The sequence below is a fragment of the Ostrea edulis genome, chromosome 10 (genome assembly GCF_947568905.1).
Source record: "Ostrea edulis chromosome 10, xbOstEdul1.1, whole genome shotgun sequence".
Lineage (NCBI taxonomy): Eukaryota > Metazoa > Mollusca > Bivalvia > Ostreida > Ostreidae > Ostrea > Ostrea edulis.
Genome location: NC_079173.1, coordinates 31,118,038 through 31,139,738, shown reverse-complemented (window position 1 = coordinate 31,139,738; position 21,701 = coordinate 31,118,038). Strand labels below are relative to the sequence as shown.

Sequence of the window (21,701 nt, the reverse complement as noted above, 5' to 3'; positions counted from 1 at the left end):
CAAAATGTTAAAAAACAAACAAATATAGACACAATTTCCTTATAGCATGGTTTACATATCATTTTTTCTGTTTATATTAGTAGATGTACATCTGTTGTAGTTATTTATGGGGGGAAATCCATACCTTTCCTTAATAATTTCAAATCTATAGCTTCCAGAGTATGTATACCCCCATAAAAAACCTAAGTCTGGCACCATACAGCTGAGCTATTCAAAACCACTCATGGATTAAAATTTTATGTAATTTCATGAAAAGACACAGATAATAATTCCTTATCACCTTGGTAATATGTTTGTGAAAAATATAGGAAATCTATTGCATAATGGACTTAATAAATAATTTAATGAAAACAGAGTTATTGTCCTTGGATTCAATATTTTGAAACACATAATTGACTATTCAAATATAACTAAGACTTTTTAAATATTTTATGGCTAACAATTTTTTTTACAATAACTATTGAAAAAGACTCCAACAAAATTTATGTTCCAGTCATTAAATTATTGACTTTGCAAAATCTTATGACGTCACAGGAGTGTGGAACTACGTTAACACAACTGCGTCAAGAGTTTCCGGGGGCCAGGGCTTTGTCTCAAGGCAGCCTCCTGGACCCATATTTACTAAAGTTCGTAGACGTAGACGTAAACGTAGGATTTACATCTGACTTAAGATTAGAGTTACGTACTCGTGAATTGGTATTTACAAAACCGTTCGTAGCCGCAAACGTAACTTACGATGTACGATTGCACGTACGCGTGCGCAGTGTCTATTTTCACTTCGAAGCGTAAAAAGTGTGAATTTGCTCATTTACTTTGAATTCCCTGCGCTACCGCCGCATTATGACGAAAAAGAACACAGAATTTTGTGAGAAAGCAACGAATTTCAACGTATACGTATGCCTGCCAACGGCATGTCGATCAACTGTACCGTTATTCAGTGTTGTTTACAAATCCAAATGGAAGGTTCATCAAATTTAACGCATTTGACATGTGCATGGATCTGCGATGCTGTAGGTGTTCAAAAAGAAGTCGGCATGGACTGACAAGTAAGTTAAGTTGTTTGTGTAGTAATAACCTTAAATGTTTTACCACTGACTACTCGTCACTAGGCCCCTAAATAATGTTAAATTGACTTCAAGGGGATTCAGTACATGACACACATGGTAAAATCACAGTCCCTTATTCATTTTGTTCTCAACCTATGTAGCTGCTATAATGCCTGGATCTTAATTTCTAAATAGTGAGCTCATATACATATGTGTTTGTTATTTACAATTTGATATGTGCCCACTATTAACACATTAAGACACAAGCTCATTTGTGTACATGGTAACTTCAAACTTTTGACAATACCACAATTGAAATTCAAAATTATTTATCCCATTTTTTTAATTTCATGACTGGGACAACATCAAAGCAGTATCATAGCTACCTGTACACAAGTACGCACATGCTGTCACATCATTTCGCAAAAAGAAAAACAAGAATATTGGTGAAAAATTAATCTAAAATATACATTATATATACAGGCACTAATTCTAAAATGTGTGATTTGTACGTGCCTCTCTATTGCATGGTTATAAAATATGAAATTATTATTGTTTTAACAATATATACTCTGGGTGAACAGGTAGATAGGATGAATGGACTTGGTACCAGATGAGAACAGTTACAGTCTCTTTTAGCATCATTTCAATTATATTGCTTGTGCACATCCATGTGCAAAACTTTCAGAAAATATTGTGAAACAAAATCGCATTCAAATACAGTTGTACAACTGTGTGAAGTCAGTGTTAATTTATTTAATGTAGAATAACATTGACTATATATTAATTGGAGATATTAGGTGTGATATACATGTAACATGCACTAGATATCCAAGTTAGCTGACCTCTTTTATTTTTCAAAGGGTCATAAAGGTGGTCAAGAAATAAATTGCCATCAGACAGCAGCATTCCTTGATTTAGATGCATTTCTCTTCATGTCCTCTCCTGAAAGATTTTCCATGATGCCTCAGGGTTAGGATTGGGATGCAAGATGTACAGTACATATATATGATGTAAGTATATCCACTGTTTGTACACATTTAATCATTTCTGTACTTACAAAGTTTTAAAAAATCCAAAACAAATTATGGTACATGATGTAATGATTTTTGTAATGCATTGATGATTAAATCCTTAGGCAAAGATTTAAGAATTAACATACATTTATGAGTTTTTATGATCAAAGTTTGTCCATTTTGCAAGTTTTGTACCTGTCTGTCTAAGCATATCTTCACCTTTTTGGCAAATAGAAATTTAACCAATCTAAGGACATACACTATGTTTCTTTGAAATTATTTTTTATCTCCTCGATATTAAAAATTCTTGCATGATTTCCAAAATAATAGCTGTAATTTTGTCACCAAAATTTTAAATCAACACTCAATAAAAATTGCTCTATATCATATATTTCTGATCAGTAATAACACATGTATTCAGTTATTTGAAACACCTTTTAATCTCAAAGCAAGCAAATGAATATATGTAATTTTGGTGATTAAATAATTATTATCTTGCAAGCCAATAATTCTTCTTTATATATTTCTTTACACTAAAAGCGGTTATCAAATGTACTTTTATTAGGTCACCTGAGTTTACTCAGTAACCTATTGCAATTAGTTTTCATTCGTCGTGCGTTAACAATTGAACATTTTTAACTTCTTAATAACTACCAGTCCAATTCTTTTCAAATTTGGTATGAAGCATCATTGGGACAAGGGGGATCAATTTTCAAAAATCTTCTTATCAAGAAACACACATATATAAGAAAAACTAAATGCATAGTGATGTAGAGCAGGCAGGCCTCTACCAAAATTGTAAATTTCATGATCTCCGAGGTAGGGGTTTTGACCCCAGGGCGGGGCAAATCTTGTTATATAGTGTTTATGTGTATAAAACACTTAAATTACATCTTCTTTAATGCTATTGATACTAAATTGAAACTAAATGGATAGAGCAGGTAGTCTTTTACCAAAATTGTAAATTTGATTTCCCCCAGAGTAAGGGTTTTGACCCCAGGGTGGGGCCAAACTTAGTATATAGTATTTATGTGTAAGTTTGCTGATACTGTATAAAATATAAATGCAGAAAAGGATGTACAAAAAATGGTGAATTTCACAACCCAGGGTTATGACTTTAAGATGAGTCCAAATTAGTCATATCTTTTGATGTTTTCATGTGAATACACCTATTTAAAGCCTTTCATCAGTGTATGCACTTTGAGGGATGTGAAGTTTTAAGAACACATCTTGTTTTATACTGTTGCTGAACATTAGAATATAAATAACAGGAAATTTTTTCTAGATTTCATAGTCCATGGAAGTAATGATACTTTTCCACTAGTATTCAGGTGACCGATAAGGCCTGTGGTCTTCTTGTTAGGTTTCTGTTGTTTGTTTTTTTTATTTTACTAAAGAAATATTTTTATTAGTCAGTAATACACATTCCTTTGCCATTGGGAGATTTTGAGAGATAAAAATGGTTGCCATCACTTTCACAACAAATATGCCCCTTTAAATTTATAATGTTGTACTACCATGTATTATATGTCAGCCTGAGTAGCTTAGTGCAAAGGTACCAGGTTCAATACTCAATTTTGCTAAAGATTTTTCTCACCTTCTTTGCTACAGTAAAATCCCATTCATATACCTTACTGCAGTACATATCAGCTGATTTTACATTTTTACTTGCCACAACCAGGGACTATCAAAATATGTTAACTCTAGACTAATTAAACCTGAGAATTTTGTAGAAAGAAAATAGAATGCAAGTGAATTGTACCTGAAATATCACAAAAATTTATCTTTTATTTATAAACGTGAATGACCTTAACTGAAACTTACCATTCTTGGTTAAAAAGTATTTTTTTCTGGTTTGGAAAGAAGCCAATTTCATTACAAGGAAAATGTTTAATGAAAAAATACTAAAGTTGACCTTGCCTTGGGGTCATTTGAAATCTTTTTCTTAATATGGGCTCTTGGGTTATAAATCATTAAAATTAGAAATTGTAGGTGATACTTAATGATATCTTCCCAGATATGGTGTACGGTAGATAAATATAATGTAAATAAAATCAGTATTATCACAATTTTACAGTTTATTTAACTAACAATTATGTTGCATGTATTTTTCAAGCCTTATGAAATTTGATTGCAGTGTAATGACAGTTGTTTATTTAAATCAGTGTAATACTATTATTTTTCTAGGTCTATGGGTACATTGCTGTATTGGCCTGAAAAATCTTTTGCGAAACCGAGAAATGTTCATCTTCCATTGCCTTGATTGTGTAAAAGGACGAGCAGAGGAATGATTCAAAAATATATGGCAGGATTGAGAATCTAACCCATGACCCGTAGTCTGGTACTCTACCCACTGATCAATCCATGCTGATGGTCCATCTGCTACATTGATGTCATCTTATATATTTATTTATTCATTTATATCATATGGACATTTAAAAATTGACAGTAAAATAAAAAAAAGTTTGATATTCAGCAAAATAAAATTTGTTACAATACATGTTTAAGAAATTAAGTACATGTACATGCATTGTTATGCATACAATTATGTACATGTAATTATATTTGTTAATAGATAACTTTTTAGATGAATTTTCATGTTGTTATTGATATTGACATGTACATGTATTACTTCCATTTCTAGAATGATTTTAACATCTTGATATTAAAAAGATGACATAATAAATAAATCTTAAATATTTGTCAACAAAGTTGTCTGGTGGGTTAAAATTTGTAAAGAGGAGCATTAGTACATATGTCGGTTTAATGTGAGAAGCCTTCAGAATGAACTTTTATCAGTGAGATTTTTGTAAATTGGAGGGGGGCGGGGGATGGGCTTCAACAAAATAATATGTATGTTGAAGGCATCATCCTTGGAGTTTGGTAATATACACTGCAAAGACTTTTACCTAGCTGATCACATATAAAGGTCAATTACATACAAATCATGAATGGTAGAAAGATTCATATATATGCATTATCAATGAAGGTTTGACTCCTGTAGGATTATAGTTAAAGGAAATGGCACTCTGAAAGATTGAAAGTCTACACATGACTACACTAGTAGGCATCACAATTGCTCTCTGAAACAAATTACACAAAATTGTATTCTTGGAATGAAATGCATATCTTTTTTTTTTTTAAAGAAATATTTATTTAGAGGCTCATTTCCCTGTTGTGTAAGTTACAATGTAACAAAGTTATTTGGACTACCAATATTTGCTTATAACCACAAAGAAAAGATCACATATCTATAAGTAGAAATGGTTTCTCTATAGCTGTCAATCACCATGTATTCTTGTACACAGTGACTCTCTTCTTTTCAAATCTAAAACATTGCATGTTTGATTGCATATATATACATTAATTCTACCATGTTTGGAAAATTAAAAAAAATGTATTTCCCTGAAAGATGCTAGACCTACCCTGTATAATAAGATAAATGGCAAATATTCTTTTCTTTTTTTTTTAAATAACCTGCATGACTAAAATAAAAAGCTTCCCAATTATTTCTAAAGGCAAGGTTAGATCCACCCAGTCTGATTAAAATCAAATTTCGCATTTTGCTCGATATACGGACAGCGACTGTCCGTATATCGAGCGAAGTGAGAAGTTTGATTTTAAATCAGACTGAGATCCGCCACAAGGTAAATTAGATCGGGCTCAAAATTTAGAGAATTGTCACACAATTGCAGATGATCTCAAAGAAAACGATAATCTGAATAAATACAATTAATTTGTGTATTACTAACCCGCTTATATGCATCTAGAGGGTTTGTAAGGTCTTTACGCAAGAAATTATCGATAAAAATGACAAGTCGCCATTTGCTTTGTTTATTCTTAAAGTTACGATCACCTTACGTGTACTAGTATAGCACACGTAGAGTTACGCTTATTTCTGACGTAAATCTACGTCTACAACTGTTAGTGAATACCGTCCCACACGTAAACGTACGCTACGTCTAGATTTACGCTACGTTTACGTCTACGAACTTTAGTAAATATGGGCCCTGACCCCTTGCCGTACTTTGTTTAAAATACTTAATTTCCTTTCTGGCTACCCGCCTAAATACTTAAGAATTCAAGGGGGATATTGGCAGCTCTCCAAGCACAAGCACCTGTGCGATGAACGTGGTTCAGCAACGAGCTTGTAGAGCAGGGATACACAGATTGTTTGAATAGGGGTACACAGATTGTTTGAATAGGGGTACACAGATTGTTTGAATATGGATCAGACATTGATTTACTGGGCATTTGTTCTTTTTGTGATTTTCAAATCGACTAAATACATGATGTGACATTGTCGTATCAAAACAAAACGTGATAAACATATTTTGACAAAGACAATTCATCCACAGGAACCGGTAATTTTGTCTGTAATAGCATTAGTACGGGTCTTTGTACCATATCACCCCCTAATATTTTTTATTATGGGGTGGCATTGTAAAGACCCCTTCTATTATCATTACAGACAAAATTACCGTTTCCTGTGATTCATCAAAGAAATTTATCGTGCTGTATTAGAAATCTACATTTCATCGCCACAGAACACGTTGTCCTCATTTGTGTGTGTGTGACACGCCCTTTCAGAAGTATCCAATATTTCTCTATACCAAGTTCAGATATATGTTCAGTAAGATATATTGGGTGACTGCCCCCTCCACTTTTAGATAGTACATGTAGTATTAACTGGTAAGGATATAAGTTAGAACTGGTGATTTCATGAATTGTGAAGGACGCCCTCCCATGAATTAAAATTTGAAAGTTCGAGGGATTCATTTTTATTGCCACCTGTTCTTATTAGAATTTTGAAGATGTGGGCATAAACATCGTATATTAGTTTTTTTTCCCTTTGATCATTATATTGTGTTAGACTTCTCCTTTCACCCCCCCACCCCCCACCCCTCTTTTCCGGAAAAGTGGGAGGGTGGAGGGGCACATATGAAAATGAAGTATTATTCATAATATTCAGCCCTTTTGGGAAACCAGACGGAATATAAAATCATAAAACTAGGATTTTCTTAATATGTTCTGTGGAGGGCTGGAATGTTTTCACCTTTATCATCTTTATACAAGTAGGCCTATGTATGCCAGTAATGCCTTGTAAATTTGTGGCGAAAAAATGGGGGGGCTCTAAATACAATACACCACTGCACTTTGAAAACAATGCTAAGAGCCAACTGATCGAGTCATACATTGATACAGTCGTGTCACTTAGAGAAAAACAGTTTTGACTGGAATAATGACAATAACTCCTAATGTTATGCAGGATTTACACATTGAACTACATCTGCTCACCTGCCTCATTGCCTCCCTAACAAGATTCAAGTTATATATTAGGGAGAAGTACGCAATCAGTGTAGCCATAGTAGGTGGCATCACTTGTATCAGGAGCACAGTCCAATATTTTATGTTGTGAAGTGGCTCTTATCCATATTCCAGCCATTTTTGCATTGACTATATGACGTCACGACGTCATTGCGATTATTATGACGTTATAAACTGACGTTTTTCAGTCAATGAATGTTTACTAAAATTGACAACTTTGAAAACAAAGCTAAGAAATGTTGACCATAAACTCGAAAATAATATGATTACGGTGTGACCGTTGGGGCGAGCGCAGCATATCTGACAAAAGATTGAAAGTTTTCTACTTTCAAATATATATATCTATATCGACATATTTTTTTATCACGATATATCTCAATTGAAAAGGGGGGGGGGGGGTGTGTCAACGTTGTACTTATGTTTACGGTTTAAAAAAAATATCAGACGTCCGGTTGTTTGCGAGGTCATCAAAATTTACGGAAGCAGCCGAACGTATGCCTCATGCAATCGGAACATCACTCGGCCTATTACGGAAGGTTCCGATTGATGCCTCATGGTCTGGCGGAAACATATATGAAAAATATACTTCAAAACATTATTATTACATTTTCAAAAATTTGATATTGAAAACAAGGAAAACTGATCTGGTTCACTGTCAATACGTAGGATTACTGTCTTGCTCTTCTCGCCAAAGTAGGAACCAGTTTAGCGGGAAATGCAACGAGCGTGTTGTGACGTAGCCTGGTAGTTGTGACGTGACTGTTTACATTTCTTTAGACAATTTTAAAAAGAAAGAAAGGGGGAAGAATATGATTGTCATCCTTTCCGATCAAATAAGAAAGGTTTGTAATACTTCAAAGATTTATTATTATCATTATTATTTTACGAATCGAACCATCCGCCATTTTGTACGAGGGACTTCTGGGATTGGCGTCAAAAAAAAAATTCTTGTTAGAGGTTGAGATTTAGCTCGGATTATTTCCCGCGCTCTAGTCATTAGAGCTCACAGTACGAGCCAGCGCTCCGCACTGGCTCGCTGCGCTCGCTAATATGTATACAGTGTGACCGTTGGACCGAGCGAAGCATACAATGGTCATTGGAGTGTCCCAAGTGGTAATCATAATTCCGTTAAGTACGGTAGATTATGATTCATTTAGAAATATATATTTTGAATGAAATTTTCCTTGTGCTAAACACCCAATAACATCTCAATATTAAAGGGGTTTATATGGGGACAACAGTTTTACAGGATCCGCCTATTCATTGAACGCGGGAAATAAAACACAAGGCGACGTAAACTGTGCATTGTGACGTCACATTTAGCCTCGTTTTTTTTCTTCTCTTTTTCAAAGCAAACAATTATAAACAACAATAATACATTCCGTATGCAATGAAAAAGGCCGTTAAAACTAAACAAAATTAACCAATAAATTCAAAATTGTAAAAAAGTAACCGTAATTTTATCGTCAAAGAAACTCATGAACTCGTTCATCTATTTAGTCGTATTACGGTTTTATATGTATTTATTTGCTAAAACCTGTCACAATGATAATTATACTATTCACTTTGAACAAATTGGGTGTTTAAATTACGAATTGCACGTCAGAGTCTTCTATTATTGGCATTCAAAATAAAACACGAATAACTGTTGAAGCAGGTAACGAAAAAATAAATGGCGGCGCCCATATGGATCACGAAAATTTCGGTGAACGTATATAGAGATTATCTCTTTTTCTTTTGCTGATTTTGACTTTTTTCTTTTACATACGTGTTACCTTTAGAGCCATGCTTCGCGGACGGGCCTTCGGCCCGTCCAAGCTTCGCTCGGTATAAAGCATTTAAACCAATTTGCGTTTATTGAATAGTTTGTACTTCAATCGGCCTAGATCGGCCCGTTGTCACTCAACGTAGTTTGCAAATCGGCCCTGTGGCACATCTAAGTGGTTAAGAATTTTTAACTCCTCTGTTTTTCCAGCTTCAATATTTTGCAGACGAACATAAACAACATGGACGAACATGAAGGAAGAGAAAATACTTTTGAATCGCTGGTAAACAGATTAATCGAACTTGAATATATGCAGTGGCTTAGCTTTCATTGAGGCAACCGAGGCAGCTGCCTCGGTAAAAAAAAAAAACAAAAAAAAAAAACAAAAAAAAAACACCTTTTACGTTGTTAAAATGTCGATAGCTTCTAGGGGGCTGCGCCCCTCAGACCCCCTGCCTCGGTAATATTCCATCCCAAGCTACGCCTATGATATGTGTGGATTAAATACCGCTGATGTTTGTCAAAATTCTTATACTGTATTACGATGGATTTAGAATCAATGTTGATTCAATTTTATTTGTTCAAGTAGACATATTTTGTATGTTATTACTAAGTGTGTAATAAACATAATAACACATACCCATTTCCATATCACACCCTCTTTTTCCCACTTTAATATTGAAGGCCCTCGGGATCAATCGGAACTCCTCGAATGTCTCGCGCACTCGACATAGATCTCGGATGTAATACGATGGCATCCATGAGCGAATTTGATGCATTGTCAATTGTGACGTCACAGCAATGCATCAAATTCGCTCATGGATGCCATCGTATTACATCCGAGATCTTAAGACATTCGAGGAGTTCCGATTGCCCTCGGGATGATATTGGTGTCTCGGGCTGATACAGGGTGTGATATGGAAATGGGTATGTGTTATTCTCTCTGTATTAGCCTTTAAGGGACAGGGTTTGTTTTTATTTTTAAAAAAATGTCGGATTCTACTGAACATGGGGAACTAAATGTAATAAATACACGTAATTACCATTTAACATATTTTGGAGCAATGATCTTTGGAGTAATATTATCAGGTTTATTTCTATTTCACATTGGTGAGGGTATGTCTATTTTTAATTCTACCATTATTGCAGAGATTAAGGATATGACGCGGTCATTATTCTACGATATACCTTCATACATATTGACTGATCATGAGAAAATTGATGCACATCTCGCTTGCACTTCGAGTTTTGCTAATGCAACAATAAAGTCGATGACTGATAATCATAAAAATCAATCAATATATGTTGTAAAACAAATTCATAAATGACTGAAGAACATTTGCCTTTCAGTATAAACCAATCGTCTGCATTCCGAGAGCGATCTACACATGCAAAGATGACGATGCACAGACAAGTTTTTTCTTGAACTGTATTCAAAGCAGTTGATATTTATAATCCGTTAACATCAAACTAAATGATTTTTTTTTCTTCAAAAGAGTTTTAGAATACCCCTATCATCTCACCTTTCTCGTCAGCAAAAAACAATGTAGGCCGTTTCGGAAACTGTCATGACGTCACAGTGACTTAATTCGAAGCGATATAGGAAAACAATCGACTGTATAATTTTGAGAAATAATGTTCTTGTTTTCGTGTATGTTGCTGGATAACCTCCTTGATCTCGAAATGTTGTTTGAAATATAAAAACCTCAGCTAACGCCCCGACTTTTATATTTCAAAACAACAAATATAAACACTCTTAAGTTACATATTCTATTAAGAATACACCCGAAATACCCAAGAAATTGAACATTCAAAAATACAAAAACGGGGGGGGGGGACCGGAAGTCATGTCCGTAAGCACCTGTGTTCTTTGTTAATTAAGTATCTTACAGCTACACATGCTATCTCCGTTTTCTGTTATAGAGGACGGGGAGAGATATCCCACCTCTAGTAAATCCAGGATCCGTGTTTGCCCAACTCTCTATTTTGCATTGCTTATATAAGATTGATCACTGATCGTTATCTTCACCTTTCATAATCTCGTGTTGAAAAAAAAACTACTTAAGTTTGCAGCATGGTTTAATGAAAAAATGCAGTTTGGTTCATGTTATGCTAATTGTATACTTGAGATATAACATATTTGATTTTATAAACTGGATGCTATAGATAGAACACATGTGCATCAGTTCGGCTAGAAAACAAAACAATGTAATATATGCAGGCATTATGGCGAGCCGCTTTACTATCTATGTTAAAAAGGATATCTCTTTAACTTTGAGAGTTGCCATACATGCATTGCTAACATATCCTAATTCAAATGTAATCAAACTCCCAAGCATATTACAAAATTTCCTAATTATAACTGCACTGTACAATGTATTTATAATCGTTCATCTCTGTTCACATGCACTAGTTATCTCGCCGGACCAATCCAGCGATGGACTGATAGAATCTGTTAATGCAGCGAAAGGGCCACGTCACCACTGACCGCAAAGCTGTAAGACGACCTGGCGGCGCATCTCCTGTTTCCGGAATATCTTCACTTTCACTATTCCCTTTGTTCTTTACTGCCAATTTTCTGACTGAAATAGAGTTGATTATTTTAGGAAAGACAAAACTACTGAAAACCTAGAAATAAACAAAACAACAAACACTTATTTCAGTTTTTGTCTCAAATAGCCTAGTTCTGCACTTGGAGAATATAATTGGGAATATCACAACAGGATATAATGGTGTAGATGCAAAATATGTGTTCTAGATACCTGGGCAGTTATACATAAGTTTGCACTCCGCTTCATGGTTCCAGGGGGCGTGGCAGGTCCATATTTTATCCTGGAGTTGTGTCCACCTGTTTGGTCGTTCCTCCCATCGGAGGATGGTGAGAGTTTTGCGGCAAATAACCACCCATTTCCACTCAAATTGGGTGTTGCTTTTCAGTTGCATGCGGAGGACCCATTCTCCGGGTTTGTGAGGAGTTTCACCTGTAAAATTGAAATAAATAGCCGAGATATTGTTGGATATAAATTATGATACATCGGTTTTACAAAATTGAGTTAGATAAATTTTTGCATTTGATTTAACTAATTCACTACACAGAATGGTGAGATTAAAACTCACAAAACGTTAATGATATAAGCGAAGGTGTTGCACCATACAATGTGAACTCACTATAAGTTAAAGTAAGCTGGATGTCAAACTAGTTCTGAATATAATCCACTCCATCGTTTTTATTTTTCTTAAAAACATATTTGAATAACCACTATCACATATGAAATAGGAAATATCAACCTCCAGGTTCTGAATTAAGAATACCGCTTACTGGTAAATTTCATATTCATAATGAAGTGGTGATATTCTATGCTCGTATAAGGGGTGATAAATGATTCATTGTTTATGGTTTTACGCCGTTTTGGCAATATTTCGGGAGATAAAAAATTCAACCAAGGTATACATTTCGTAAAGACACGATAAATACCAATCGTAACTACTCGGCGATTTCCGTAACCGCAAATGACGGTTACGGAAAAGGCCGAGTGCGTGATCCGATTGGATAAATACACGCAGGAGACGTCGTTATTTTGTTAACGCTAAACTAGTCCCCTCAATAGATGTCACAAACTTACACACAAATATAACCACTACTCCGGCACTCAATGCAGTAGATTTCTGGATTGAAAATTCCAGAAATAAAATTGACTACAGTGACTTATGGCACGCCAAATTCACAAAAATGAGCTAAACATAGTTTCACAGTAGATAAACTAGGTTTATCGACTGCAAACTATAGTTTACGAACTGTAAACTATAGTTAACGATTCGTTAACTATAGTTTTCATCCGTAAAACTATATTTAACGGTTGTAAACCATAGTTTACAAATGCTAATCCAAGTTTATCTGTCTTTAAATAAACGTTAACAATAGATTTTGCTGATAAATACAGATTCACATTTGTAAACTATAATTTACATTCGTTAACTATAGTTCACAATTGTTAATCCTAGTTTTACAAATTGTGATACTATATTTATCAGATAAACTATGACTTGTAAACCGTAGTTTACAATCGTGAAACCGTATTTATCAGATAAACTGTTTTGCAATCGCTAATGATTGTTTTCATTGTTAATTATAGTTTATGCTTGTGAAACAGATTATCTGTTAACTATGGTTTACAGATGTGAAATATAGATTAACGTTGTTAACTATAGTTTACGGTCCGTAAACTATAGTTTACTGTCGATAAACCTAGTTTATCAACTGTGAAACTATGTTTAGCTCATTTTTGTGAATTTGGCGTGCCATAGTCCTGATTGAAAATTCCAAAAATAAAATTGACCACAGTGACTGCTTTACCATTAGAACACTTTGATTTGTTTGATTAAGTAGTAATGTCAGTACTACTCTATGGCTGTGAAATTTTGGGGTACGAAAATTTGGATGTTATAGAAAGAGTAAATTTACAATTTCTGAAATATATTAAAATGCATGAAAAGTGACACACCAGCATACACATGTACAGTATGTATATGGATACACATGTACAATATGTATATGGCCTGTTGTGAATCGGGTAGCTGTTCTCTGTATGTTACAATATGTTGAAGGATGATTACGTATTGGACAAAAATGTTTCAAGGTCAAGAAAATAAAACTGTTTACTGTATATAGATATTTATTAAATCAATACATGTACAATAATGGGATTGTGAACTCATGCGTTATTTTTATGGGGGGGGGGGGGGGGAAATGTTTTAGATTCCTGTGGGTTTTTCTAATATTTAGACAGGACAGTGCTCTGTAAAGTTTAATGTCAATTAATGGATTACTGCTGTAATTAAACAAAGACTAAAAGACTATTTTATACAGAAGTGGACAAATGATATGAATAATTCGTAAAAGAGCCAAATTTCTAAAAAAAAAAAAAAAAAAAAAAAAAAAAAAAAAAAAAAACAACCGAGAAGTCTTCCGTCGGAGCTGTGTCACATAAAAACCTTGAACTTGACCATATGTCCTTGGGTCAGGTCCTAATGCATCCTCAGTTAACATGAAAATCTGTTGTAAGTATGCAATCTAAATGTTTCTTCATTACTTGATATGGCCAAGACAGGATTTGTATTTTCTAAAAAGTGAACTTGACAATGTGACCATGGGTCAAGGCGAGGACATATTCTTTGATCATATGGAAACTTTTTATCAGTATTAATTTTTAAAAAATGCCATTAGTAAGATATTAAGACTCTAATCAATTTCTTATTTTTAGACCTTTAGAAATGGTGCAAATGACCTTACTTCAAGAATATTCATGTTATGGTCATTAATAATCTTTATGTGAAGAATGAGCTTACGGTGTATTTTTAAAAGTTGTGGTCTGGGCACATTTGCACGGTAAGACGGACTTGGCGATATCTCAAACTTTATTTGCTGGGTCTATAATTAGTGTTCGTCAATATTGTTGTCTGTTCTTCAAGCTCGAAGAGGCAGTCTCTTTTGTTAGATTGTCAGATATTAATGGGAAGGTTTTATAAAAAGTGGTGTTTTATATTGTAGACGTCATAAAAACATTGCTTTTCCGTAAGGGGCAATGGGCAATAACGGTGACGATTTTCCATGGAATTGCAATGCCTGTTTTTGGACCGATAAAATGCTGAAAATTGTAACTAATGATGTTTTTCATCCTTGCGTGGAAATATGTAACATCATCCCCCTCCCCTCGACAAAAATGGTTATCCTGCTTTCCCATAGCATCCACAGATACAAAGCAGGGAAGAGTGGTCAGACAGAGGACTAATATTAGTTTATTTCAGACCATACTTCGATGTTTCGAGTCATAGCACCTTATCCTCTTCCTCCGTTTTTTTGTTTTTGTTTTTTTTTTTTTTTTTTTTTTTGCTTTTTTTTTTTAAGTTCATCCTCGTGATTTTATGATTTATTGTAGATTTTTTACGTCTATACTGGTCTTTGAAAATGTCGACATCTTTGGGTTTCTACGCTGGGGTAAGGGGCTTAAATCTCGAAGCCCGCGGAGCAGTTTGTTTTTAATTCCATAAAGATATATGTAATTCAGCATCTGTATTTAATTTATAGTGTTGAATTCATAAAAAAATATACTAGATTAATTTGATTTTTCAATTAACTGGTCAATGAATAAAATGTTAATATCAATTTAAAGTACTATCTCAATTCAAAGGATAAGTTACATTTCCAATATCGAAATGTATGGACAGAAACATTTTTATCAGGGTACTGTCATTATAAAAATCTTATCCTGACTGTACTCGCTGTAAGCAATTCAGATTGGGTCTATAGGAGGGGGGGGGGGGGGGGTCACACCCAAATTTCTCGTTAGGCAGAAAGATAGGGGCTGTGCATAATACATATTGAGAGGGCACGGTCGTAAATTGAGGCTTTTGTATTCTTCTGTAAAGCGCATATTGGCAAAATTAATGGGTAGTGGGGACTTGAACTTGGTGTGCATCCACCTTTCACCTATGCCTGTGACTAGAAAGTCGTGAACTGACGTTTGTCAAGATCTATTTTCTAAACTCTTGTTTTATTTATTAGTGTTTATTTCTATTACAGAATTCTGTCACAAATCGTATGTGCATTTATATGTGGTGTTGACGTATTGACGTTGTATTAACAAAATTATGAAAGCATAATATTCAGACTGAAGAGAATAATTCATCGAGTTTGAATTATTTATACATACAAATCAAATAAATTGCTCTCAAATCTTGAATATTTTATTAAACTTTAATATCTATCTGCGTAAATACATGTAGGTATATTATGTACACAGTGCGCACAGAATTTCACGCCAGGGGCACGTGTCGAAGTTACATAATTTGGACCAGGAGTTCTGAATCAATGTTTAATCAAAGTCATTGTTTTTAAACAATAAAACAACAAATCATTTGAAATGAGACTGGTCGGCCATGGGTTTCTGAATATTCTATACGCATGTTTAGATTTGGTTTAATCATGATTATAAATATTGATTTCAAAACATGTTCAGAACTAGATCGTTATGTTTGTAAAATGTATCCATTTTCTTTTTCACAACGAAGAATTTGAGTAAAGCTTGTGTGTTCAGTTAAAGTAGTTTTAAATCACAGATCGCTAGTCCAGCAGCGATGAATCTCCGATATTAAACACACATTCAATTAGACATGATTGAGAAACGAACTGTATATTAAATTGCAGATTTTAAAATTGATGCTTGACTCAATGCTCTAGAGTTTTGAACTTAAAACAAATCAAACGTAAGACCAGGGACGTATAAACAAGTATATACATCCGCGGAAAGACTTAATTATTCGAAAATTCCAATATGATCAAAAACATAACATTCTGTGTTATATTTAGGACGACAATGTTTACTTTGTGTACATGCCCTGGTTCACACGCGATGGTTCCTCGAGGCGGTCACGTAATTGTAAACAAAAACAAACCCCGCGGTGTATGTCAGATGCGTGTAGTTAATGACTGAGTTATTCTATGCTTGAAGGTTTGTTTATTCAATTTTATATATCGTTGTTTTAATAACAAACGTAGAAGAGAAAGCCTTTCCCTCTTTTTTTCTTTGGAACGATTGTTTATATTAAAGCTACTAAATAATAAAAAAAAAAAAGAAAGTTGTCGATAGATGATTTTTAAAGGAACCATAGATCACGTTAAAACCTTATTTAAAAAGAATATTAGCATTTCATGAAGTCAGATTTATCAATTAAAGCAAGTTTATTTCAGTTATACGCATATCTTCCCCCTTTACCTTCCTAATGATACGGTTACCTGTTTGCAGGTCAAGCTTTTTACTCATATATAACACAATGCTCGAGCAAAATATTATGTTTATGAGATCAATAAGATGTTAAAGAACAACTTTTCCAGCGAAAGCCATATCGAAATATTTACCGTTTTTGAGTTATAAATCCAAAACTTTGAGGATCCCCAGATCCCTAATTCAAGGGGCCAGTCCCTTTTTAGGGATATCAAAAGAAAGCTCTTAACATTTTGCATAACTTTTGTTCTACACGTCTTAACAAAATATTTTTAGTTTAAAAGATACAAAGGAAAATATGTGTAATTTTTACTCCTTTAGGCGTCCTAATTTTTTAACCCTGTCAACCACCATTTCGAACGCTGTAATAAAAAAAAACCCGATGTGCACAACTACAATGCTCCTACTTTTCATTTTCAATGCATTTTCTGTTCAAGCTTATACAGTCTCGGATCCTTTGTCTGGAAACCAAAGCCCCTAAAATGTCATTCAAAGGGGAATAACTCGTGAACAGAAGGGAATTTCTGAAATGTAGTATATGATTTTAAAAGTGTTCTGTAAAGTTTATAAACCCTGAAAATATGAGCAAAATCCATGCAGAAATGAGCGAGATATGAAGCTTCAAAGTTAGCGTCTAGGAAAAAGGAAGAAAGAAAAAAGAATAATAAGAATAATCTTAACCAGCACAATCAGTAGAAGGTCTTCCGTTGTTACGGAAGACCTTAATAATCTTAACCAGTACAATCAGTAGGTCTTCCGTTGTTACGGAAGACCTCAAAAAAATAATAATAATCATAAAAAAATAAATTGAAAAAAAAAAATAAACGTTGGCTTCGAGAAATACTTGAGCATTCTTTTGAAATAAAAATTTCGGAACCACCTCAGAACAAACCACCACTTGCCCATAGAAATAGGCAGGTGGTATGGAACTCCAGCAATTGATAGAAACTGCATACTCTGTAATACTGGTAAATAGCCTACGAATACCACTTTATCTTAGAATGTAACTCTCTATCCAATTTTCCACTATACGGAAAGAATATTTGGCTTCTAGATATTGCCATGTACCAAATACACTGAAATTTAGATAATTAATGACAACATCAAATATATAACATATATATACATGTACAGTGTATCTATCAAATTCCGAATCTCTTTGAACATGTACTTGTACACATGTACTTGTATCCTTGGCAATACTGTTTATGTAATTATAAAATGTATTTATATACATGTACCTCATGTACTAATGTGAATGATTTGAGTGAATAAATGAATTGAACTAAGGAGGTCTTGTTAGAAGCTAAACAGTTAGTCCTGAAGAACAACTTGTTTAGGTTTAATGGAAAATATTTCCACCAAGTGAAAGATACAGCCGTGGGAACCAAAGTGGCCCCTACTACGCCACTCTTACCCGCCACAGTGTATAAGAAGGTCAGTGAACAGTTTGATGAAGAATTTAGTGAAATTTTAGTGTTCCTCGGCAATGTTATTTGGCTATGGTTGGTTATCCTACCCACAATTATTCATTTATACTACCAGTAAAATTAAGTTTACTACCAGTAAAAATTAAAAAAATAACTGGCCAAAGCTACCCAAAATTAATTATTCATACCAGTAGTAAAAATAATTTTATCGGTAGTAATAATTCATTTTAGTGGTAGTATAATTTTTTATACTACTGGTAAAAATAAATAATATTTTTTACTACAATAAGAATTCATGAATGGTCATCCAACCCACAATTATTTACTTATAGTACTACCAGTAAATATAAACACTAGCCAAGCCTACCCAAAATGAAATATTTATACCAGTAGTAACTCGTGCTTCATGTGTGTGTGTGTGTGTGTGTGTGTGTGTGTGTGTTTATAGAAGTGCTGAATGAAGAAACCTGACTTTACAGGGACACACGTACACACATACGAAGCACGAGTTACTACGATTACATCGAACAAAATTACATAATTTACATGACTTTTCACAAGGGTGGGAGGTTGGGATTGGAGGTTATCCAATCTAATCTTTTCCGGGGATTGAAACTGCAAAATGAAAGAGCTAGGGGAATAAAGCAAAGTATTTCTTTTACTCAGAAGTTTTTTGAATCTCAGTATATTTTATGATAAGCCATTATGTTATATGTCATTCTACTTATACTACATGTAGATCCGCACGATCCAAAATCAGAAATTTTAATTTAATACGTGTATTGTTTACAAATTTATGCAACGCGATCATTAGGTACAATTTGTAGAGATATCAAAGGCAAGTTCAAGTTCATTTTATTCACTCAAACCACATTATACATGGTACATGAGGTGCATTAGATAAACATACATTTGAGTAAGAATAAGGTCAGAGTATGTACAAATATACAATATACATGTATTGAAAAAGTATTTACAAAATATATTAAGGAGGACAGACTAACTCATAGATTTTTTAGATAAACATACAGAGTTTTTTAAGTGTTTTAACCTTACTGGTTGACATAATTTCATGAAATTTAATAACATTAGGTCTTGTGTAATACCTACTGTGTAGGTATTCTTTTCTAATATTTGACAAAGCATTGCATTCTAATATATAATGGAATTCGTTTGCAATTTTCGATTCGTTACACAAAACACAAAATCTTTCATTATATGGAATATCAATTCATCTGCCAGTCTCTACTGGAAGGCGGTGATTTGTGGTGCGTTTAAGAAAAATAGTTCTGAATTTTTTTGACAATTTTTATAAATATTTTTCTGGTCCGAAGTCTATCTTAAAAGTTCTGTATATTTTACCTTTAGACGAATTGACCATATCGCTCGACCATTTTTTAATGAATCTTTGTTTGACAGTATCTGTTATCCATTTTCCATTTATGTTCTCTTGTTGATGTCATATATTTGAAAGACCACACATGTTTAAAATTCGATGAATACATTCAAACCAGGGGTTTTTAACAGTACCGTTAAGATATTGTGTATGCAAAAATTTATGAAGTACATTAACAATTTTAAAATCACAACCTTGCAATAATTTAGCCCAGTATGAAATCATTCTACTATACACATTAATATAGATTGGGAAACGACCTGTTTTACCATATACCATAAATGTGGGCGTAGAGCTTTTCAGCTGAAAAATGTGTTTCGGAAATTTTAAGTGAATGCGCTGTACAACTTGTAAATTTTCATACCCCCATATTTCACATCCATAAATTAAAACTGGTAAAACTACTTTGTCAAACAGGTCAAATTGACAACTAATTGGTAAATCAAACAATCTAATTTTCCTTATAATTCCATATATAGCTTTCTGGTCTTGTTCACATAAATGTTTCTTAGCTCTACAAAAAGACCCTGATCTAAAAAATATAATACCGAGATATTTGAATTCTTTTACATTTTCTATAACACCTCCATTATAGTAAAATTGCCTTTTCATCAATAGACCCTTTGAGAATATCAAAAATTTTGTTTTATCGACATTAACATTCAATTTCCACTGAGTACAGTATATAAAAAATTCATTCAACTTACATTGTAAATCATCAGCAGATTCAGCCATTATAACTGGCATCTGCATATAGCAGAGTTAAAAGTTTCAAGTACAACATAAGTATATAAGTTCCTCTTCAATAGAATTAGTAACACTTTGTAGGCCAATAATGCCTTTCTCTTGTAAAAAAATATTCCAAGATCGTTAACATACAAAGCAAACAGAAAGGGGGATAAATTTTCGCCTGTCTTACCCCAACATTACATGTGAAAAAATCAGTTGACATGTCATTTATCTTAATCATTGATTTAATTCCCATATACATATTTCTGATATAAGTAAAATATTTTCCCGTAATACCGTTTGTAGTTAACTTGTTCCACAGACCACATCTCCACACAGTGTCAAATGCTTGTTTAAAATCAATAAATGCGCAAAAGAATTTCTTTTTTTTTACTCATTAGAGTGTGTGACAAAAACTGCAAAGAAAGAATATGGTCTAATGTTGAATGGTTTTTCCTAAACCCAGCTTGATTTTGAAAATGTAAACATAAGGATAGAAAGTAATGAATATTTTAAAAACAACCACTTCAGTATCAATGACGTAATTTACCTGCAATGACAGCACGCCCCGCATCCCATTGACCAAGCTCCGGAATAGACCCGCTTATGGCTAATGCATGGTCTGGATGTTCTTTCATGTAGTGGGTCGAAAAATAAATTCTAACCAAATTTTCATAGTCATCCATGATGATGGTAACCTTTGCGGTTTTACTCAGGATTCAGATAAGTTTGTAGAAACCGTAAACACTCGTTAATATGAATAACAACGGATTTTTTCTTCGTATATACACTGGATTGATGATTCTGCACCTAGCAAAACATATATTATGACGTCACGCTATTGTTTCTATTATGATGCAAAATCGTTTGTTTTCGTCATCGATTTTGAGTACGCATTGTCCGGACGTCTTTATGTGCACATTTCGATTATGACGTCATAACAGAAATTTAGTTTTAGTCCAACCGAACACCGTTTATTTCCACAATCATATTATTTCTAAATACCGGTATTTAGTTAAATATTTCGCATTAAATTGTCCAAGCTCGGTTTAAAAAATAACTGTTTAAAGCAATATATGTTGTAACTGATGGTATAATAAATAATAATAATAAAAAAAAAGAACAAATGAGACAAAATATCTTGTTGTGGCCTTTAACTCGACATTTTGATACATCGACGACGTTTTATATTTATTTACTAACCATAATT

General features: G+C 33.6%; 1 long non-coding RNA gene across 1 annotated transcript; it reads left to right on the top strand.

Annotated features, from left to right (window-relative positions):
- The first annotated feature begins 719 nt into the window (after positions 1 to 719).
- Positions 720 to 4,773, top strand: LOC125647669 (uncharacterized). Its single transcript, XR_007360060.2, has 3 exons — positions 720 to 1,046; positions 1,910 to 2,059; positions 4,250 to 4,773. It is a non-coding gene; the product is annotated as an uncharacterized LOC125647669 (long non-coding RNA).
- The last annotated feature ends 16,928 nt before the right edge of the window (positions 4,774 to 21,701 follow it).